The sequence below is a fragment of the Salmo salar genome, chromosome ssa22 (genome assembly GCF_905237065.1).
Source record: "Salmo salar chromosome ssa22, Ssal_v3.1, whole genome shotgun sequence".
Classification (NCBI taxonomy): domain Eukaryota; kingdom Metazoa; phylum Chordata; class Actinopteri; order Salmoniformes; family Salmonidae; genus Salmo; species Salmo salar.
Window position 1 is genome coordinate 58,802,838 of NC_059463.1, and position 15,376 is coordinate 58,818,213.

The following is a 15,376-nucleotide window of genomic DNA, read 5'->3' on the forward strand; positions in this document are numbered from 1 at the left end:
TATGGTGATGACCCCCGTATCTATATGGTGATGACCCCCTATCTATATGGTGATGACCCCCTATCTATATGGTGATGACCCCCTATCTATATGGTGATGACCCCCTATCTATATGGTGATGACCCCCTATCTATATGGTGATGACCCCCTATCTATATGGTGATGACCCCCTATCTATATGGTGATGACCCCCTATCTATATGGTGATGACCCCCTATCTATATGGTGATGACCCCGTATCTATATGGTGATGACCCCCTATCTATATGGTGATGACCCCCTATATATATGGTGATGATCAACTATCTGGCTATGGCCCTATACAAATATTGAAATGGAAAGTCAGAAAATAAAGACAAAGATGCAAATATCAGAGAAAGATAATTGAGATGTACAGATGATCATCAGGAACCAGGAGCTCAAAACATGTATTTATATTCTTCTATGTCCAGTACAATGTTTGTATTTACAATAACAGTATAATGTTTGTATTTACAATAACAGTACAATGGTTGTAGTTACAATAACAGTACAATGTTTGTAGTTACAATAACAGTACAATGTTTGTAGTTACAATAACGGTAGAATGTTTGTAGTTACAATAACGATACAATATTTGTTCTTGGAGCTGCCAACTATTTTTGCTGGCCTGATGGTAATGCCAGTTTACATCTGTTCTTGACTGAGAGGTGCCCAAACCAGGAGTACAATGTGTATCCCAATTGGCACCCTATTCCCTACATAGTGCAAGTCCTTTTGACCAGGACTCATAGCGTTGCACTATAGGTAATAGGGTTCCATTTGGGACGCAACACCCATGTAATGTTAAATCTGATAACAAACACTCCCAATCAGTCATCTGTAATTCAACTCAATCTCACTGTTTGTTGATATGCATGATAAGTGAATGGTGTACAGAACTGCAGATATGTCAGTCTTCTTTGCCTGTGGTTAGTTGACTACATTAGAAGGTCAGTGGCGCCACCTGCTGGTAAATCTGTTACACTGCACCCAGACACGTTAAGGTTCCGTCCCAAATTGAAGTGTGTGTTTTCCCTATTAAGTGCACTATTCCCTATTAAGCCCATAGGGCTCTGGTCAAAAGTAGTTCACCATATAGCAGCATTGTGGAGTCAATTCAGGAATTTATGACTTCCCAATTAACTGGGGAATTGGGAAAGGGGTGGCAGGTTGCCTTGTGGTTGGAGTTGGACTAGTAACCAAAAGGTTGCAAGATCGAATCCTCGACTTGACAAGGTAAGAATCTGTCGTTCTGCTCCTGAACAAGACAGTTAACCCACTGTTCCCTGATAGGCTAACAGTTAACCCACTGTTCCCTGATAGGCTGACAGTTAACCCACTGTTCCCTGATAGGCCCTCATTGTAAATAAGAATTTGTTCTTAACTGATTGTCTAGTTATAGTAACTGAAAAGGAGAAGCTTTTTATGTAAAAAAATAAATAAAATGGGATTTTAAATTCAAATCACTTCCTGAATTGACAGCCTTCAATTCAAATCCAGTACCACCCTGTTATATAGGATATAGTCTGTATAGGATATAGTCTGTATAGGATATAGTCTGTATAGGATATAGTCTGTATAGGACATAGTCTGTACCACCCTGTCATATAGGATATAGTCTGTATAGGATATAGTCTGTATAGGATATAGTCTGTATAGGATATAGTCTGTATAGGACATAGTCTGTATAGGACATAGTCTGTATAGGATATAGTCTGTATAGGATATAGTCTGTATAGGATATAGTCTGTACCACCCTGTTATATAGGATATAGTCTGTATAGGATATAGTCTGTATAGGATACAGTCTGTATAGGATATAGTCTGTATAGGATATAGTCTGTATAGGATATAGTCTGTATAGGATATAGTCTGTACCACCTTGTTATATAGGATATAGTCTGTATAGGATATAGTCTGTATAGGATACAGTTTGTATAGGATATAGTCTGTATAGGACATAGTCTGTATAGGATATAGTCTGTACCACCTTGTTATATAGGTTATAGTCTGTATAGGATATAGTCTGTATAGGATATAGTCTGTATAGGATATAGTCTGTATAGGATATAGTCTGTACCACCTTGTTATATAGGATAGAGTCTGTATAGGATATAGTCTGTATAGGATATAGTCTGTATAGGACATAGTCTGTATAGGATATAGTCTGTATTAGTTGTATAGGATATAGTCTGTATAGGATATAGTCTGTATAGGATATAGTCTGTATAGGATATAGTCTGTACCACCCTGTTATATAGGATAGAGTCTGTATAGGATATAGTCTGTATAGGATATAGTCTGTATAGGACATAGTCTGTATAGGATATAGTCTGTACCACCTTGTTATATAGGATATAGTCTGTATAGGATATAGTCTGTATAGGATATAGTCTGTATAGGATATAGTCTGTACCACCCTGTTATATAGGATAGAGTCTGTATAGGATATAGTCTGTATAGGATATAGTCTGTATAGGATACAGTCTGTATAGGATATAGTCTGTACCACCCTGTTATATAGGATATAGGTTGCTATTTGGGACACAACCAGTGTTTGTCTGTTGTTTTTCTAAATCACTATCCTCTCAGCATCGGTAGTTGTTAGCAAAGTCCCCCCCTCTCTTTTTGTTCTCCCGTAATTACCACCCACCCTTATTCATCTTCTCTCTTCCCCTCTGTCTTTCTCCATGTTATACAGCAAGGCATGTGAGGTGTAGTAGTTATGTAATCTAGTCTCTTCTAAACACACTTACCCCCTACATCTCTCCTCCTCCCTCCTCCTCCTCCTCCCTCCTCCCTCCTCCTCCCTCCTCCTCCTACATCTTGACTGGAGTGCCACCCAGACCTCAGCCAGTGTTCAGAGCAACCCTTTCACATAGAGTAGAGCACACTGACTAGATACAGCATTTGTATACATTTAGCATTTTAGCATTCAAGTCTTATCCAGTGCAACTTATATATATATATATATATCTTCTCTCACTGAACCTAGATTGGATACAGCTTTATATAGAAGCTCAAGTCAAAATTCAAACTATACTCAAATAGCATCTAATACGTTGCAATACATTCACCGGACGCTCTTATCCAGAGCGACTTACAGGAGCGATTCGGGTTAAGTCCCTTGCTCAAGGGCACATGGACAGATTTTTCACCCAGTCAGCTAGGCTACCCGTCGCCCATAATAATATAAAACATTCAGAACAGTTTTCTCTGAATGAGAGTGTGACGTTACGAGATAAAGGCTTATTGTAGACAGAGATGGAGCCCTGGCTTCAACCCGCTGAGATGGGTTTGTGATTCAGGCTATCGGGAAGATGCAGCGATGGTAGAAATAACAGGGAGATGACAGTGAAAGGAAGGAAACTAATTGAATTTGTATCAATATGTTGAAATAAATTAATTTACTGTATAGTAACCTTGAAATCACATAGAGGAACTGGGCTTTAAAATAAAATAAAAAATCATCATATTTTCATCATTCTCAGCTGTTTACCATCATTTCTGATATTACAATCTCAAAGTAAGATGTCTTTTGACGTAGTAGGAACGAAATACTGCCTGTGTAACACACGGGGGATGTGTGAAACTTACTCCTAAGCGTGAACTGTCCCCACTTGTGCCTCTGTACAGCTAACGTTTCGTATGGTGCCGACTGGTATAGACGCTTCAGGAGGGCGGTCACGTGTGCCAGCAGGGCGGAGGTCCTGGGTTCGAGCCTCGGTGTGAACCGGATCAGAACCTTTACACCTCCATCCCAAATAGCAACCAGCTCACTGCTTTTTACCACAGACCGTAGGGATCTGCTCAAAAAGTAGTGCACTACATAGGGAAAAGGGTGCCATTTGGGACGCATTTACACATAATGTGGGCAAGACAATGTGGTTAGTGGTTTAGGGGAGAATGCAGGACACTGGACACCCCTCCCAAAAAAACTAAAACATTTTAGTGGCCCCCCTCTCGACGGTGGAGAGTTTTTGTAGTTTTAAAGTACATTTCCTGCAGTTCTACACATTGCCTAGTGGAGTAGAGAAAATGTTGCCATTTTTAAAGCAAGTTTTCTACAATTCTGTACATTTTGGAATGGGCCGGAGAGAAAACATAGACATTTTATAGCTTGATTTTTTTTTTTTTTACTGATTGTGATTTACCTCTGTGTTTCTGCCGCTGCGTGTATCAGCCAACCAGGCTTCATATTAATGATGATGTAGGCTAAATCAGATGTCATCAATGGTTAATCAAATGTTATAGTGCCTGTGACAGTACTGTTGATATTTAAACTGGGTAGCTAGCTACTCGACGGGTGACCGAGCTGGTATCCAATCTCACTACAGGGCAAACTGGGAAAGAGACACAACTGGGGCGTGTGAAAGCTCCGTACAGGGCAGCTCATCAGGTTCAAACAGCGGACATGGGTCCGGGGGGGGCTGGTGAACTTGACACAGACTTGCGGGCAGTGGGTTCTGAACAGCAATGACAAAAAAATAAAAATATACACCAAAAAAATCCCCTTTGTGATAAATTATACCACCACCCAAAAGGGTAGTTTGGAGACTGGAAGGGCAAAGGGACAGGTAGAGCCCAATCTGTTCACTCGCCTGGATAGCTGGCTAAACTAACTACCAATCTAAAGATTGGTAGGTGGCTAAACTAACTACCAATCTAAAGATTGGTAGGTGGCATGGCTAATTGAGTGACTGTCAGTGACTGACACAACAAGCCGATGCACAACCACATTTCTTAAATTGCACCTTGTGTATCCTACTATTCTTACTCGCAATAGTGAGTTCAGACCTTGTTTTTTCTCAGGCACACTATAAACTTATGTCTCTTATGCCTGGGGCTGGCCCTGGATGAGAGCCAGAATATTATTATTTGTATTTGTCAAACGGGCAGTCAAGCATCGATCACCATGTCACCGGAATTAGACCATCGATATTTATTGGAGAAAGAGCATCAAACTCGTCACCGTGCACTTTCACCACCCTGGGAAGATCATCGTAATTTATTTAATCTGTAGCCTAAGAAACGGCATGCTTTCCTGAGTCCTAGTATCACACCATATCATCGCATGACTTGATATGATGGTTATATCAATATTTGCACATAAAGCCATTTCCACTGCCATTTCTCACATCATTAATTTTACACAAAACAAAAGAAGATCCCACCATGTCGAACGAACAGATTGTCTGTCGGTATTTATAAAATTGTACCGGCATATCCTGTTTCCTGTTTCCATCAGCCCAGTCGTGACGTTTTTAATGTGTCAAGTAATTAATCTGTATGAAATGGTTGGATAGAAACCTGGTTAGTTATGGGAATCACTATGACTGAGACAGACTCACACTGGAGACACACACACACACACACACACACACACACACACACACACACACACACACACACACACACACACACACACACACACACACACACACACACACACACACACACACACAGTAAGATACAGTATGATGGTTCATCATGAGTATTTTTTTCCTGATGAAATCTGCTGATATACACTAAGTATTGATGATGAGGTAGTCCACTGAACAGCAATAAGTATTGATGATGAGGTAGTCCACTGAACAGTAGTAAGTATTGATGATGAGGTAGTCCACTGAACAGCACTAAGTATTGATGATGAGGTAGTCCACTGAACAGCACTAAGTATTGATGATGAGGTAGCCCACTGAACAGCAGTAAGTATTGATGATGAGGTAGCCCACTGAACAGCAGTAAGTAGTGATGATGAGGTAGCCTACTGAGCAGCAATAAGTATTTATGATGAGGTAGCCCACTGAACAGCAGTAAGTATTGATGATGAGGTAGCCCACTGAACAGCAGTAAGTATTGATGATGAGGTAGTCCACTGAACAGCAATAAATAGTGATGATGAGGTAGCCTACTGAGCAGCAATAAGCAGTGATGATGAGGTAGCCCACTGAACAGCAGTAAGTAGTGATGATGAGGTAGCCTACTGAGCAGCAATAAGTATTTATGATGAGGTAGCCCACTGAACAGCAGTAAGTATTGATGATGAGGTAGCCCACTGAACAGCAGTAAGTATTGATGATGAGGTAGCCCACTGAACAGCAATAAGTAGTGATGATGAGGTTGCCCACTGAACAGCAATAAGTATTGATGATGAGGTAGCCCACTGAACAGCAATAAGCAGTGATGATGAGGTAGCCCACTGAACAGCAATAAGCAGTGATGATGAGGTAGCCCACTGAACAGCAATAAGTAGTGATGATGAGGTAGCCCACTGAACAGCAATAAGTATTGATGATGAGGTAGCCTACTGAACAGCAATAAGTAGTGATGATGAGGTAGCCCACTGAACAGCAATAAGTATTGATGATGAGGTAGCCCACTGAACAGCAATAAGTATTGATGATGAGGTAGCCCACTGAGCAGCAATAAGCAGTGATGATGAGGTAGCCCACTGAACAGCAATAAGTAGTGATGATGAGGTAGCCTACTGAAACACAATAAGTATTGATGATGAGGTAGCCCACTGAACAGCAATAAGCAGTGATGATGAGGTAGCCCACTGAACAGCAGTAAGTATTGATGATGAGGTTGCCCACTGAACAGCAATAAGCAGTGATGATGAGAATTGTGTATAAAGGGTGTGACCGTTGAATGAGTTGCAGAAGCTATGGGTTTCTTCACGGTTCCCAAACCAAAAACAAATGTAATGTGTCACTCAGTTATGAATAGAGCCACATCAATAGTGGAATGCTCAGTCACCAGAGATTACTCAGCACCTCTCCTCTTTCTAAAGATTGAAATTAAAGGGGAATTTCACCCTGGCTCTGTCACGATATATAGTCATTACTATATTAGCAACATTATGTTTTTGATCATTAACATCAACATTATCCAAACCACAAGCAAGAACGAGGAGAATTTTCATTTCACTGAAGAAGAATTGGGAATTTTTTCGACTTCTTGTACGTTCGTCTGCTCGTAGTGAATAACAAAGTCCAGCATTCAATAGTGAATGCAGATGCCAACACTGCTGGGTAGATGGGGGCGTGCCCACAAACTTGATAGACTGCAGTGTTTACTTCCAACGACCAACACACAGTAATCTCAGGACTTCTCTAGGCCATTTCTTCTTCTTTGTTTTTTACATTCGTTTTTTTTTTCCTAACATTTGTCATCACGCCCGTGAGGTGTTCTGTCTGACTGTGCTAATGTAACAGTGTAGGTTCCGTCCCTCTCTTCGCCCCAACCCGGGCTCGAACCAGGGACCCTCTGCACACATCAACAACTGACACCCCACGAAGCATCGTTACCCATCGCGCCACAAAAGCCGCGGCCCTTGCAACGCAAGGGGAAACCCTACTTCAGGTCTCAGAGCGAGTGACGTCACTGATTGAAATGCTATTAGCGCGCACCACCGCTAACTAACTAGCCATTTCACATCGGTTACACTAATTACAAACAAACACACAAAAAAATGTGTTATCTTTCACCGTTCTACCTACCAGAGATTTGAATTTAGAAAAATGCTTCAATATTTTAAGATAAACACTTTTTTTTTTTTTTTGCTCCATGAAGAAATCCAACAGTGTACGACGACATCTTATCTATTTTAAGTCTTCTCTCATTGGTCGAGACAGGTGAGTGTCCACCCCATCGTGTCACGATGACAGACACCTGTCTGGATGGCGTCGTACACTGTTGGATTACGTCATGGAGCATAAATAAATAAATCAATAAATAAATAAATAAATCATGTTTATTTTAATAAACTGAGCATTCTCTAAATTCAAACTGACAACTTTGCAACTGGACACGGACATTTTATGAGGCTCCAGTTTCCAACGAATTAAGGACGAAGACAGCATCGCCACGCTAAAGTTGGTCGAAAATTCTGTGCTACACCAAAACAGTACCCATCTTGTAACTCACAGTAATGGATCCCAAAAATATCTGGTTAAATCACATTATCTGGTGTAAAAATCTGTAGCTAAGCTAACTGGTGATCGGCAGTTGACGGTCGTGATGAAATTACCATTCACAAAGAAACATAGAGTAAGTTCAGGGAACACTTGTACAGCTGTGTGTGGAGTGTTGCCATGCTGCCATTCAGCTCCCTTTGAGTCATCGTCTGTTGGAAATCCAACATAATGTTTCAAATCCATCGAGGGGGAGACACTTGTGCTAAAATGGCGCACGCTTTTAGCTCAATCCAAGTCTTTTGTTGTCAACCTCCTTCGCTAGATTAAAAGTTTGAAACGTGTGTGATTGAATGTCATCGTGTCCTTATATAGATGCACCAAAATCGTCAAAATTCGTGTTGATCAGAGGAATCACTGCTTCTACACCTGCGTTGCTTGCTGTTTGGGGGTTTTTAGGCTGGGTTTAGAGAACATAGAGTCTTATAGAGTGATCAGTAGAACAGAGTCTTATGGAGTGATCAGTAGAACATAGAGTCTTATAGAGTGATCAGTAGAACATAGAGTCTTATAGAGTGATCAGTATAACATAGAGTCTTATAGAGTGATCAGTATAACAGAGTCTTATAGAGTGATCAGTAGAACATAGAGTCTTACAGTGTGATCAGTATAACATAGAGTCTTATAGAGTGATCAGTATAACATAGAGTCTTATAGAGTGATCAGTAGAACAGAGTCTTATAGAGTGATCAGTAGAACATAGAGTCTTATAGAGTGATCAGTAGAACAAAGAGTCTTATAGAGTGATCAGTAGAACATAGAGTCTTATAGAGTGATCAGTAGAACATAGAGTCTTATGGAGTGATCAGTAGAACATAGAGTCTTATGGAGTGATCAGTAGAACATAGAGTCTTATAGAGTGATCAGTAGAACAGAGTCTTATGGAGTGATCAGTAGAACATAGTCTTATGGAGTGATCAGTAGAACATAGAGTCTTATGGAGTGATCAGTAGAACATAGAGTCTTATAGAGTGATCAGTATAACATAGAGTCTTATAGAGTGATCAGTATAACATAGAGTCTTATAGAGTGATCAGTATAACATAGAGTCTTATAGAGTGATCAGTAGAACATAGAGTCTTACAGTGTGATCAGTATAACATAGAGTCTTATAGAGTGATCAGTAGAACATAGAGTCTTATAGAGTGATCAGTAGAACAGAGTCTTATAGAGTGATCAGTAGAACATAGAGTCTTATAGAGTGATCAGTAGAACATAGAGTCTTATAGAGTGATCAGTAGAACATAGAGTCTTATAGAGTGATCAGTATAACATAGAGTCTTATAGAGTGATCAGTATAACATAGAGTCTTATAGAGTGATCAGTAGAACATAGAGCCTTCATCTTAATGCCACAAAGCAGGACTACACTTATTATTAGTTCCCCCCCCCATCAATACACAGGAAGCTCCCCCCCCCCCCACATCTCACTGACCTAGAAATCCCTCGGACATGATGAAAACAAACACAGAGTGCCCCAGGGTGAAATACCCCTTTAACTGCACATAACAACATGAATATGTATCTACGAATAGTGTGTACATCATATTAAATGTTTTATTTTGTCTCTTGGTGTCTTTCCTGTATACACTCTGTACAAAACATTAGGAACACCTGGCATAGACTGACCAGGTGAATCCAGGTGAAAAGCTAGGATCCCTTATTGATGTCACTTGTTAATTCCACTTCAATCAGTGTAGATGAAGAGGAGGAGACAGATTGAAAAAAATATTTTTAAGCCTTGAGAAAATTGAGATATGGATTGTGTATGTGTGCCATTCAGAGGTTGAATGGGCAAGATGAAATATTTAAGTGCCTTTTAACGGGGTTTGGTAGTAGGTGCCAGGTGAACCCGGTTTGAGTGTGTCAAGAACTGCAACGCTGCTGGGTTTTTCACGCTCAACAGTTTCCTGTGTGTATCAAGAATGGTCCACTTTACTAAAACCTGCTAATCTTACTAAAGCCTGCTAACCTTACCAAAGTCTGGTAACCTTACTAAAGCCTGGTAACCTTACTAAAGCCTGGTAACCTTACTAAAGCCTGCTACCTTACTAAAGCCGGGTAACCTTACTAAAGCCTGGTAACCTTACTAAAGCCTGGTAACCTTACTAAAGCCTGCTAACTTACTAAAGCCGGGTAACCTTACTAAAGCCTGGTAACCTTACTAAAGCCGGGTAACCTTACTAAAGCCGGGTAACCTTACTAAAGCCTGGTAACCTTACTAAAGCCTGGTAACCTTACTAAAGCCTGGTAACCTTACTAAAGCCTGCTACCTTACTAAAGCCGGGTAACCTTACTAAAGCCTGGTAACCTTACTAAAGCCTGGTAACCTTACTAAAACCTGGTAACCTTACTAAAGCCTGCTACCTTACTAAAGCCTGCTACCTTACTAAAGCCTGGTAACCTTACTAAAGTCTGGTAACCTTACTAAAGCCTGCTAACCTTACCAAAGTCTGGTAACCTTACTAAAGCCTGGTAACCTTACTAAAGCCTGGTAACCTTACTAAAGCCTGGTAACCTTACTAAAGCCTGGTAACCTTACTAAAGCCGGGTAACCTTACTAAAGCCTGGTAACCTTACTAAAGCCTGGTAACCTTACTAAAGCCTGGTAACCTTACTAAAGCCTGGTAACCTTACTAAAGCCTGCTACCTTACTAAAGCCTGATAACCTTACTAAAGCCTGCTACCTTACTAAAGCCTGATAAACTTACTAAAGCCTGCTACCTTACTAAAGCCTGGTAACCTTACTAAAGCCTGGTAACCTTACTAAAGCCTGGTAACCTTACTAAAGCCTGGTAACCTTACTAAAGCCGGGTAACCTTACTAAAGCCTGATAACCTTACTAAAGCCTGGTAATCTTACTAAAGCCTGCTACCTTACTAAAGCCTGGTAACCTTACTAAAGCCGGGTAACCTTACTAAAGCCTGATAACCTTACTAAAGCCTGGTAACCTTACTAAAGCCTGCTACCTTACTAAAGCCTGGTAACCTTACTAAAGCCTGGTAACCTTACTAAAGCCTGCTACCTTACTAAAGCCGGGTAACCTTACTAAAGCCTGGTAACCTTACTAAAGCCTGCTACCTTACTAAAGCCTGCTACCTTACTAAAGCCTGGTAACCTTACTAAAGCCTGGTAACCTTACTAAAGCCTGCTACCTTACTAAAGCCTGCTACCTTACTAAAGCCTGGTAACCTTACTAAAGCCTGGTAACCTTACTAAAGCCTGGTAACCTTACTAAAGCCGGGTAACCTTACTAAAGCCTGCTACCTTACTAAAGCCTGCTACCTTACTAAAGCCTGGTAACCTTACTAAAGCCTGGTAACCTTACTAAAGCCTGCTACCTTACTAAAGCCTGGTAACCTTACTAAAGCCTGCTACCTTACTAAAGCCTGATAACCTTACTAAAGCCTGCTACCTTACTAAAGCCTGGTAACCTTACTAAAGCCTGCTACCTTACTAAAGCCTGGTAACCTTACTAAAGCCTGGTAACCTTACTAAAGCCTGCTACCTTACTAAAGCCTGGTAACCTTACTAAAGCCTGGTAACCTTACTAAAGCCTGCTACCTTACTAAAGTCTGGTAACCTTACTAAAGCCTGCTACCTTACTAAAGCCTGCTACCTTACTAAAGCCTGGTAACCTTACTAAAGCCTGGTAACCTTACTAAAGCCTGGTAACCTTACTAAAGCCTGGTAACCTTACTAAAGCCTGGTAACCTTACTAAAGCCGGGTAACCTTACTAAAGCCTGGTAACCTTACTAAAGCCTGCTACCTTACTAAAGTCTGGTAACCTTACTAAAGCCTGCTACCTTACTAAAGCCTGGTAACCTTACTAAAGCCTGGTAACCTTACTAAAGCCTGGTAACCTTACTAAAGCCTGGTAACCTTACTAAAGCCTGGTAACCTTACTAAAGCCGGGTAACCTTACTAAAGCCTGGTAACCTTACTAAAGCCTGCTACCTTACTAAAGCCTGCTACCTTACTAAAGCCTGCTACCTTACTAAAGCCTGGTAACCTTACTAAAGCCTGGTAACCTTACTAAAGCCTGGTAACCTTACTAAAGCCTGGTAACCTTACTAAAGCCTGGTAACCTTACTAAAGCCTGCTACCTTACTAAAGCCTGCTACCTTACTAAAGCCTGGTAACCTTACTAAAGCCTGGTAACCTTACTAAAGCCTGGTAACCTTACTAAAGCCTGGTAACCTTACTAAAGCCTGGTAACCTTACTAAAGCCTGGTAACCTTACTAAAGCCTGGTAACCTTACTAAAGCCTGCTAGTGTACCTTACTACACTGAACAAAAATATGAAGGAAACATGCAACCTTTTCAAATATTTTACTGATTTACAGTTCATATAAGGAAATTGTTCAATTTAAATAAATTCATTAGGTCCTAATCTATGGATTTCACATGACTGGGAATACAGATATCCATCTGTTGGTCACAGATACCATAACATAAAGGTAGGGGCGTGGATCAGAAAACCAGTCAGTATCTGGTGTGACCACCATTTGCCTCATGCAGCGCGACACATCTCCTTCAGATAAGAGTTGATCAGGCTGTTGATTGTGGCCTGTAGAATGTTGTCCCACTCCTCTTCAATGGCTGTGCCAAGTTGCTGGATATTGGTGGGAACTGGAACACGCTGTCGTACACATCGATTCAGAGCATCCCAAACATGCTCAATGAGTGACATGTCTGGTGAGTACGCAGGCCATGGAAGAACTGGGACATTTTCAGCTTCCAGGAATTGTGTACAGATCCTTGCGACATGGGGCCGTGCATTATGGGGCAGACAGCCTAGTGGTTAGAGCATTGGATCAGTAACCGAAAGGTTGCTAGATTGAATCCCCGAGCTGACAAGGTAAAAATCTGTCGTTCTGCCCCCTGAACAAGGCAGTTAACCCAACTGTTCGTAGGGGGTCATTGTAAATAAGAATATGTTCTTAACTGACTTGACTAGTTAAATAAAGGTTAAATAAATAAATATATATATATATATATATATATATATATATATATATATATATATATATATATATATATATATATATGTATCATGCTGAAACATGAGGTGATGGCTGCAGATTAATGGCATGAACATGGTCCTCCAGGATTTCATCACGGTGTCTCTCTTTGCCTTCGATAAAATGCAATAGTGTTCGTTGTCTGAGGCTTATGCCTGCCCGTACCATAACCCCACCACCACCATGGGGCACTCTGTTCAGCAAACCGCTCGCGCACACAAAGGCATACTTTCTGTCTGCCACCTGCCCGGTACAGCTGAAACCAGGATGAATCCGTGAAGAGCACACTTCTCCAGTCTCCCAGTGGCCATCGAAGGTGAGCTTTTTGTGCATATGGAACATTTTTGGGACCTTTTATTTCAGCTCATGAAAACATGGGACCAACATTTTATATGATGCGTAAATTCCAAAACAACATTTCAATACTGATTGATGCCAACTTGCCAAGCTGATGAGGTGCAATTATAGCATGCTAATTTCTCTCCAGTCAATCAGGAGCCTGGTGAGGTCTGACAACGACCGAGAGAGAGAGAGAGGGAGAGGGAGAGGGAGAGGTAGAGCGAGCAAGACAGGGAGGGAGGGAGAGAGAGAGAGAGAGAGAGAGAGAGAGGGGGAGGGAGGGAGGGAGGGAGGGAGGACATAAGCATGCACACGTGTGCACACACACACACTGACAACTTTGCTCTAAGACAGACAGAGTGACAACTGGACAGGGAGAGAAGACTGTGGGTGTTGTGAGGTCTGAGACAGAGAGAGTCAGACAGAGAGACTGTAGGTGTTGTGAGGTCTGAGACAGAGAAAGTCAGACAGAGAGAGAGGCTGTGTGTGTTGTGAGGTCTGAGACAGAGAGAGTCAGACAGAGAGACTGTGTGTGTTGTGAGGTCTGAGACAGTGAGAGTCAGACAGAGAGACTGTGTGTGTTGTGAGGTCTGAGACAGTGAGAGTCAGACAGAGAGACTGTGTGTGTTGTGAGGTCTGAGACAGAGAGAGTCAGACAGAGAGAGTCAGACAGAGAGACTGTGGGTGTTTGTGAGGTCTGAGACAGAGAGAGTCAGACAGAGAGACTGTGTGTGTTGTGAGGTCTGAGACAGAGAGAGTCAGACAGAGAGGCTGTGTGTGTTGTGAGGTCTGAGACAGAGAGAGTCAGACAGAGAGACTGTGGGTGTTGTGAGGTCTGAGACAGAGAGAGTCAGACAGAGAGACTGTGGGTGTTGTGAGGTCTGAGACAGAGAGAGTCAGACAGAGAGACTGTGTGTGTTGTGAGGTCTGAGACAGAGAGAGTCAGACAGAGAGGCTGTGGGTGTTGTGAGGTCTGAGACAGAGAGAGTCAGACAGTGAGAGTCAGACAGAGAGGCTGTGGGTGTTGTGAGGTCTGAGACAGAGAGAGTCAGACAGAGAGGCTGTGGGTGTTGTGAGGTCTGAGACAGAGAGAGTCAGACAGAGAGACTGTGTGTGTTGTGAGGTCTGAGACAGAGAGAGTCAGACAGAGAGGCTGTGTGTGTTGTGAGGTCTGAGACAGAGAGAGTCAGACAGAGAGGCTGTGGGTGTTGTGAGGTCTGAGACAGAGAGAGTCAGACAGAGCGAGTCAGACAGAGAGAGAGGCTGTGTGTGTTGTGAGGTCTGAGACAGAGAGAGTCAGACAGAGAGGCTGTGTGTGTTGTGAGGTCTGAGACAGTGAGAGTCAGACAGAGAGACTGTGTGTGTTGTGAGGTCTGAGACAGAGAGAGTCAGACAGAGAGGCTGTGGGTGTTGTGAGGTCTGAGACAGAGAGAGTCAGACAGAGAGGCTGTGGGTGTTGTGAGGTCTGAGACAGAGAGAGTCAGACAGAGAGGCTGTGTGTGTTGTGAGGTCTGAGACAGAGAGAGTCAGACAGAGAGACTGTGGGTGTTGTGAGGTCTGAGACAGAGAGAGTCAGACAGAGAGGCTGTGGGTGTTGTGAGGTCTGAGACAGAGAGAGTCAGACAGAGAGAGTCAGACAGAGAGACTGTGTGTGTTGTGAGGTCTGAGACAGTGAGAGTCAGACAGAGAGAGTCAGACAGAGAGGCTGTGGGTGTTGTGAGGTCTGAGACAGAGAGAGTCAGACAGAGAGGCTGTGGGTGTTGTGTGTGTGTGTGTGTGTGTGTGTGTGTGTGTGTGTGTGTGTGTGTGTGTGTGTGTGTGTGTGTGTGTGTGTGTGTGTGTGTGTGTGTGTGACTAGACACTAACCAAGTTGTTCATCCACATTAGACCCGTCATATCACACACACACATACACACACACACACACACACACACACACACACACACACACACACACACACACACACACACACACACACACACACACACACACACACACACACACACACACAC